The sequence below is a fragment of the Trachypithecus francoisi genome, unplaced genomic scaffold (genome assembly GCF_009764315.1).
Source record: "Trachypithecus francoisi isolate TF-2019V2 unplaced genomic scaffold, Tfra_2.0 Lachesis_group3, whole genome shotgun sequence".
Lineage (NCBI taxonomy): Eukaryota > Metazoa > Chordata > Mammalia > Primates > Cercopithecidae > Trachypithecus > Trachypithecus francoisi.
The window spans coordinates 82,396,751-82,405,868 of record NW_022681468.1 but is presented as its reverse complement, the minus strand read 5'-3'; the positions used below and the strand labels follow the sequence as shown (position 1 = coordinate 82,405,868).

The following is a 9,118-nucleotide window of genomic DNA, read 5'->3' as shown; positions in this document are numbered from 1 at the left end:
TATTTACATTTTGGCATGTTTTTGCAGTGGCTGGTACTGGTTGTTCCTTTCCATGTTTATTGCTTCCTTCAGGAGCTCTCGTAGTGCAGGCCTAGTGTTGACAAAATCTCTTAGCATTTGCTTGCCTGTAAAGGATTTTATTTCTCTTTCACTTATGAAGCTTAGTTTGGCTGTATATGAAATTCTAGGTTGAAAATTCTTTTCTTTAAGAATGTTGAATATTGGCCCCCACTCTCTTCTGCTCATAGAGTTTCTGCTGAGAGGTCCACTGTTAGTCTGATGGGCTTCCCTTTATGGGTAACCCGACGTTACTCTCTGGCTGCCCTTAACATTTTTTTCCTTCATTTCAACCTTGGTGAATCTGACAATTATGTGTCTTGGAGTTGCTCTTCTTGAGGAATATCTTTATGGCATACTCTGTATTTCCTGAATTTGAATGTTGGCCTGCCTTGCTAGGTTGGGGAAGTTCTCCTGGATAATATCCTGCAGAGTGTTTTCCAGCTTGGTTCCATCCTCCCCATCACTTTCAGGTACACCAATCAGACAGATTTGGTCTTTTCACATAGTTTCATATTTCTTGGAGGGTTTGTTCGTTTCTTTTTACTCCTTTTTCTCTAAACTTCTCTCCTTGTTTCATTTCATTCATTTGATCTTCAATCACTGATACCCTTTCTTCCAGTTGATCGAATTGGTTACTGAAGCTTATGCCTTCATCACGTAGTTCTTGTGCCATGGTTTTCAGCTCCATCGGGTCATTTTAAGGACTTCTCTACACTGGTTATTCTAGTTAGCCATTCATCTAATCTTTTTTCAAGGTTTTTAGCTTCTTTGCAATGGGTTCAAACTTCCTCGTTTAGCTTGGAGAAGTTTGATCATCTGAAGCCTTCTTCTCTCAACTCATCAGTCATTCTCCATCCAGCTTTGTATCATTGCTGGCGAGGAGTTGTGTTCCTTTGTAGGGGGAGAGGCACTCTGATTTTTAGAATTTTCAGCTTTTCTCTTCTGTTTTTTCCCCATCTTTGTGGTTTTATCTACCTTTGGTCTTTGATGTTGGTGATGTACAGAGGGGCTTTGGTGTGGATGTTCTTTCTGTTTGTTAGTTTTCCTTCTAACAGTCAGGACCCTCAGCTGCAGGTCTGTTGGAGTTTGCTGGAGGTCCACTCCAGACCCTGTTTGTCTGGGTATCAGCAGCAGAGGCTGCAGAACAGCGCATATTGCTGAATACCAAATGTTGCTGCCTGATTGTTTCTCTGGAAGTTTTGTCTCAGAGGGGTACTGGCCTTATGAGGTGTCAGTCTGCCCCTACTTGGGGTGCTTTCCAGTTAGGCTATTTGGGGGTCAGGGACCCACTTGAGTAGGCAGTCTGTCTTTTCTCAGATCTCAAACTCTGTGCTATTAGAACCACTACTCTCTTCAAAGCTGTCAGACAGGGAGATTTACATCTGCAGAGGTTTCTGCTGCCTTTTGTTTGGCTATGCCCTGCCCCTAGAGGTGGAGTCTGCAGAGGCAGGCAGGCCTCCTTGAGGTGAGGTGGGCTCCACCCAGTTCGAGCTTCCCTGCCACTTTGTTTACCTACTCAAACCTCAGCAATGTCGGGCATCCCTCCCCTAGCCTCACTGCCGCCTTACAGTTATATGTCAGACTGCTGTGCTAGCAATGAGCAAGGCTCTGTGGGCGTGGGACCTTCCAAACCAGGCGCAGGATATAAGCTCCTGGTGTGCCGTTTGCTAAGACCATTGAAAAAGTGCAGTATGAGGGTGGGAGTGTCCCGGTTTTCCAGGTACCATCTGTCATGGCGTCCCTTGGCTAGGAAAGGGAATTCCCCAACCCCTTGCACTTCCCAGGTGAGGCAATGCCCTGCCCTGCTTCAGCTCACACTCCGTGGGCTGCACCCACTGTCCAACAAGCCCCAGTGAGATGAACCCGGTACCTCAGTTGGAAATGCAGAAATCACCCGTCTTCTGCATTGCTCATGCTGGGAACTATAGACTGGAGCTGCTTGTATTCGGCCATCTTGGAACCCTATTATGAGTATTTTAAAACAAAATATCCCACTTGTGCCTAAGCAGTATGCACAATTTTGCACAACTCAGTTTCTGACCTTTCTGTTCTGTTAGGAATTTTACAATAAATACTCAAGTGAGTGCAGGTGTGGGTAGGATTTGGAGGAATTGGCAGCCACCAGTGATGACTGCATCCATAGACTTTTCCTGACTAGTTCATTCCTTTCCCTTGAGCTCCCCCAGACCACCCTTTCCTGACTAGAGAGAGTCACACAGGTGCTTCAAATAATAATATATTTTAAAATATATATTGTAATTTATCTGTACAGTAGGACATTGCACTCATAAAATACTATCAAACCAATCAGAACTTGAGGAGTTGCTTGCGCCCTCTGTAGGATTTGAGCATGGAAAGATTCAAGGATTATAAATCATGCTGCTATAAAGACACATGCACACGTATGTTTATTGTGGCACTATTCACAATAGCAAAGACTTGGAACCAACCCAAATGCCCATCAATGATAGACAGGATAAAGAAAATGTGGCACCTATACACCATGGAATATTATGTAGCCATAAAAAAGGATGAGTTCATGTCCTTTGCAGGGACATGGATGATGCTGGAAACCACCATTCTCAGCAAACTAACACAAGAATAGAAAACCAAACACCACATGTTCTCACTCATAACTGAGAGTTGAACAATGAGATCACATGGACACAGGGAGGGGAGCATCACACACCTGTTGGGGAGTGGGGGGCTAGGGGAGGGATAGCATTAGGAGAAATACCTAATGTAGATGATGGGTTGTTGGGTGCAGCAAACTACCATGGCACATGTATACCTACGTAACAAACCTGGAAGTTCTGCACATGTATGCCAGAACTTAAAGTACAATAATAAAAAAAAATGTAGGGAGACAGCATTATGCTAAACTTGAAAAAATGAAGTCTAGTCTCTTCATTAGCAATCTAATCTCAGACTACATTGTGGGACACTTAATTACAAGAAGTAATTGAATTTTGATTTGTACTTTGGGGTAGCATTTGGCTTGCATTTGGGCATATATTTGCTACACTGTCTCTTCCATTTACTGATGTTGAAGATGGTGGTGGCTGACACCTTGAAAACAGAAGCAAATTGAGGCTGACTGAGCTTGGTCTCCTCCTGATTCACTCCTTCCCCCACCTCCCAGCTTCTCTCACTCTCTCCCACTCTACTGAAGACCTGTGTTCCCTCAGGTAATATTAGCTGTAGATTGAGAGAAACTCAGACTTACATGACATAGCCACCTTAAAAGATTATCTTAAAGCACTACAGCAGAATTCCTGAGGGGTGGTGAGCAAGTGCCCCCACAAATGCCAGTGATATCCCCAAAAGGGTTAAAGTTTTGCTTTTGGTTTTGTTTTTAAAATGAAACCATCCTGAACTTTCCTGGTTCCAGAGCAGTTCACTTAGGTCAACACTGGTGATACTCGATGGTGTCTGAGTTCTCTAGACAGAGTGTAGCAAGCCCATGTTTCCTATATCGACATGATGAAAGGGTTTCTAATATGCAGTCTTCTTCTCTCATGTATCTTCAATTTCAAACTTTAACCATGGGTCTAGAGAAGAAAGTGCAATGAGTGTATGGGGAAGACACAAATGACAAAGACCCACTTTTTATGGTTAGAAGAAAATTTAATTGTTCTTATTAAGGATAAGATGTCAAAATAATTTTTCTCATCAAATCAGTTACATAGCAAGTGTGGGAAACACCAGAAAAGTAAGGACGGAACATATTAAAGCCTCTTTGGAAGGTGGAAGTCTATTTAAAAAGTGAGTAAATTTGAATAATTTAATAGCAAGTGAGGACCTTAGAATTATAAATATGTGGAGATGAACTTAGCAAACAGTTTTCCTTGATGAAAATAACTGTAGTTACTGTATGTTTTTCAAAGTATTTTGAAGGAGTAGAAATGTAGCAACACCCTTTAAAGACAATGCCCATAGGGAGCATGTGGTACTGACAATCCAAGGTTATATGATTGACTAGATTCAAAGTATGTCTACTTTTTCTGTGCTTCAAATGAGAGGATCTCACATAAGAAAGAGGAACTAAGGCTGAGGGCAGTGGCTCACACCTGTAATCCCAGCACATTGGAAGGCCAAGGCAGGTGGATCACTTGCGGTTAGAGTTTGAGACCAGCCTGGCCAGCATGGTGAGACCCTGTCTCTACTAAAAATACAAAAATTAGCTGAGTGTGGGGATGCATGCCTGTAATCCCAGCTACTTGTGAGGCTGAGGTGGGAGGACCGCTTGAACCTAGGAGGCAGAGGTTGCAGTGAGCTGAGATCACACCACTGCACTCCAGCCTGGGTGACATAGTGAGACTCCATCTCAAAAAACAACAAACAAACAAAAAACAAAACCTAAAACAAAGACAAACAAACAGAAAAGAATAACTTAGTTGAATATGAATTTGAAATTTGCAAAGAATGGGCAGATTTATGTGTTGGGAGTATCAGTCAATGCAAGGTAAATGAGGCCGTAAGAGGCTGGTAATTCCTCTGATGTCACACTTTCCTTTGAAAGAACTTATTATATGATTTTAACAAATGGAAAGATATATGTCATTGACAATGTCCTTAAGAAGATCCCTACAGTAAATATGGCATCTGGTTTCATAGTCGTCATCTGCTGGTGCGTCATGGAAGACAGGCCAGTTCTGAAGTCTGTAGAAAAGACATATAATTGCTCCAGGGATCTGTCAAACGACTCTGATAGAGAGATAAAATAGGGAAAAAGTAGGATAAATCCTTCCACACTCAAACAATGGCTGTTATGTTATGGCTGTTATGTTAAGACTTCTATTACCCCATTCCACTGGCTGGGGCCACTAATATACCACTGAATCTTAGTCCTCCCTTGTTTTCTGTGTCAATCCCCTCTAAGGCAAGGACTGAATCAACAATCTCAGTCTTAATTCATCTTACCAGGCCCAGCCTCAACCACTCATATGTTACTTCTCACATTCCCACCGCTGCCAGTCCTGGGAGCATGTGGCCAGTCCTCCAGCCACCCTCCTTCCCCTCAGGTTGGCCCAGTCCATCAGCCTGGATCTCTGTGGGTTCCCAGCCTTACGTTCAGCACAGATCATTGGTCCAGGATCCAAATCTAGGGCTTCCCCTGAACCCCAAGTAGATAGATAAGATCCTTCTTCCTGTCAGATATCCTAGGTCACAATCCCTTGCCCCAGGGAATCCCTGGTCCTGAAAATGACCAAGATAATCCCCAGTGATGAATTCCTCCCTCTTCCAGGAAAGGCCAGTTGTAAACCATGTCTGATGCACACCTGAGATGCACACCTGTGTGTGCCATGTTCTTTGCATGGTTGATTTCACACACAGAACCAGACTTCCACAGTCCTATTTGGGTGCTCTCGTGATGTCAGGAACTCACCAACTCTTGTCTTATTGCATCTGATCTGTTCTGCCGGTTGTATGAAGAGTTTCTCAAAGACCGCAGAGAAGTGAGATCTGTTACATATTCTACCTACTTTACATTTAGCGATAGCCGCTCACCACCCTTACCAAAAGGAAGAATCTGTAAATTCTTTGCTCTGCTTGTAAAATGAATAAAATAGTCCAGCTGTCATGTCATTTCAGATTCAGCCAAACAAATACCAATTGATATTCATTAAAATAGGGCCTCCCTGTTAGATGATTGTTGTTTTGTGTGGTTTCTTTATATTTAAAGCAATCTCCAGCGTGCCTCACTGCCTGACGGCCCGGGGTCTCTCAGTCCCTGCTGCAGCCATCTGCTCCCCTGGCCTGGAAAGCAGTGTTGCAGGACCAGGACCTGGCGAGGGAGTCGGGCACCAGGACCTGGTGGAACATGGGCAAGTAGCCGGGGTCAGACAAGCACCTTTACGAGGAGTATGCAGAGAAGCCCTTGAAGCTGGTCCTCAAAGCAGGAGGGAACCAAGTCACTTAGCTCTCCAAAGGCTTGGGCTTTTTAAAAAATAAACTCGGGCTTATTTTAATGAATATCAATTGGCACTGAGGCAGGTTCTGTGGGAAGAAAAGGGGAGAAAACAGAGAGAAGTAAAGGAGGATAAAAGAAAGTGAGCTCGAGGCAGCGTGGAGGGGAGGCAGAAAAAGAGCTCCAGTGTCACTTCCCTGTGAGATTAGACCTGCCTGCTGAGAAGCCTCTCACAAGCTCTTCCACCAAGCAAGAAGTAGAACAGACAGCCCTTCAAGAAGCTTCGAGTCAACTGATGAGACAATTGCAGAGAAAAGACCTAAGGGCTTTATTTTCATTTCCTGTAACTGATTTTATTGCTCTTGGCTGCCTCACGATCATTAAACACCCAGTGGATTTTAATACCATGAAAGAAAAGATCAACAACAATGACTACCAGTCCGTAGAAGAACTAAAGGATAACTTCAAACTAATGTGTACTAATGCCATGCTTTACAACAAACCAGAGGCCATTTTTTATAAAGCTGCCAAGAAGTTACTGCATTCAGGGATGAACATTCTTAGCTAGCAAAGAATTCAGAGCCTGAATTCTGAAGCAGAGCATAGACTTTATGGCAGACTAGCAAAAAAACAAAAACAAAACAAAACAAAAAAAACTCAAAAGCAGAAAGAGAGCAGACACTTCACAGAGTAGGGTGGACAGAAGCTGCTGGCCAAGAAAGCTGGAGATACTGAAGCATAAGCCTTCAGAAGTACCAGCAAAGAAAATAAAAAGACAAAGTTATGCTTGAAAATGAGTTTAAAAGCAGTAATTTAGACAGAGAGAAGAACCAGGTTGACTGCATCATTAAGGAATCTGAGGAAAGCTGACCAAGTGGCTTGTTAATAGCGCAAATGTGAAAGAAGAAAACCAGATGGAACAACCACCTTGGGAATTCCCCATCCTGTGAATCCCATTGTAAGAGTCAGGCGACTGCCCTGTGAGACTGCAAATGACTACCAGAAGACTTCAGTCTGGAATGAATACTTTGCAGGGGTTCAAAGAGGATAAATTAAACAAAGTAACTCTAGTGTTATATTTGAATTACGAACCCTACAGTTCTTGTGCACCACATTATGACTCCACATTTGCAAATGTCAGCAAGGATGATTCTGATTTAATCTATTCAAACTATGGGGAAGACTGATCTTCCAGGTGCTTTCAGCATCCCTAAGATTTTGGCCACATGCCAAGATTATCCATATGTTATGGCATATAGTTTACTGAATGTTTTAACAAGAGGAGAACATTCCAGGACTCTGCAAGAGCTGGAGATGTCATCACTTGAAGATGAAGGTCATACTAGGATACTTGTCACAGCAAATGAAATAGAGATTATAGAAATAGAGCCAGCAGTGTGTCTGGACTCCAATACTCAGGACAGGCTCATAGCACTGAAAGCAATAACAAACTTTGGCACTCCAGTTGAAGGTTTTAACTCTGAAAAAGCTGATGTGTTCAAAAGAAACTTGACAAGACCACCAAATTGTTCAAAGAGCTCCAGGGAGCCCAGAATGAGCTTTTGAGCATCAGACCCCCTCCCAGTATGATCTGTCTCTTGGGTCCTTCATACAGAGAAATGCATCTGTCTGAACAAGTGACTAATAATCTTACAACTTACACAGCAGGTAACTTCAGGTGATATTGTAAGCATGTATGGAGTTCAAAAAGCAATAAGAGTTTCCATTCCTTGCCTTATCCTAGAAAACAACTTTGTAGATTTAACAGAAGATTTTGAAGAACCTAAAAAGATCGACATTGCTGAGTGTGGACTTGATGGGATTTGAAGCCAACTGGTATTTGATTATATGTTGTGTACATATTTTTTCTTTATTCTTAACTTGGAAATGCTTTTCAGAAGATATTAAATATTTGTAAATTATGTTTTCAATTAAACTTTAGAATAATGAATTTTAATGTTCCAGAGTTTGAACTTGCATTGGGTAATAAAGCTGGACCTGGGATTCAAAAAAAGGTGTGTTCACCCTCCCTCTCCTCTTTATCCATAAGTACAATAGTCACTATGGAAAAGAAATTTTAAAAATAAGAAAATAATTCAAGAGAAGTGGTTAAATTTGGAGATCCAATTTCCAAATAAGAGGAGTTTCTAAAAGTGAAAAAACAGACAAAAGGATCAAAACCAATTCTCAGAGAAAACATCATTTTTTAAAAAAAAATTGCAGAGAGTACTACCAGAGTCCTACACAAAAATCAAGAGCAAAAAGCAACACCATGACATAGCTTCATAAAAATTTAAACTGTAAGGGGAAAGACAATCTACAAGTTTCCAAGCAAAAAAAAAGTAGGTCATTTTCATGAAGCAAAATTTTAAACTAGCTTTGACTTTTTTTACTGCAGTGAGCAATGCTGGATGACAATGTGATGACATCTTCTACAGAGAGGGTAAAGTGCAACTCAAGAATAATGGACCACATCATGCCATTTGTATAGGGAGGTAACAGACAGATACTTGCAGACATGACCAATCTTAAAACAAATGTGGCAGCAGGGGCTTTTGAAAAAAATTGCTCACAGCTGCAACATATAGTATGCAAGGCTAAATTAGAGAAAGAAATTTGAATGGATAATGGCTAAAAAGTGAACCTATGAGAATTACTGATACAAACTATTGTTAAAGAAGCAAAAATAACTGTGGAAGAATTACTCCTGATACTGCAGTAATTATTTAAAATAAGACACAGAGGGGGCGGAGCAAGATGGCCGAATAGGAACAGCTCCAGTCTCCAACTCCCAGCGCGAGCGACACAGAAGACCGATGATTTCTGCATTTTCAACTGAGGTACTGGGGTCATCTCTCTAGGGAGTGCCGGACAATCGGTGCTGGTCAGCTGCTGCAGCCTGACCAGCGTGAGCTGAAGCAGGGCGAGGCATCGCCTCACCTGGAAGCGCAAGGGGGAAGGGAATCCCTTTTCCTAGCCAGGGGAACTGAGACACACAACACCTGGAAAATCGGGTAACTCCCACCCCAATACTGCGCTTTAAGGAAACAGGCACACCAGGAGAATATATCCCACACCTGGCCGGGAGGGTCCCACGCCCACGGAGCCTCCCTCACTGCTAACACAGCCCTCTGCGGCGATCTATCC

General features: G+C 42.5%; 1 pseudogene; it reads left to right on the top strand.

Annotated features, from left to right (window-relative positions):
• Positions 1–6,013: 6,013 nt before the first annotated feature.
• Positions 6,014–7,798, top strand: LOC117071048 (annotated as a pseudogene).
• The last annotated feature ends 1,320 nt before the right edge of the window (positions 7,799–9,118 follow it).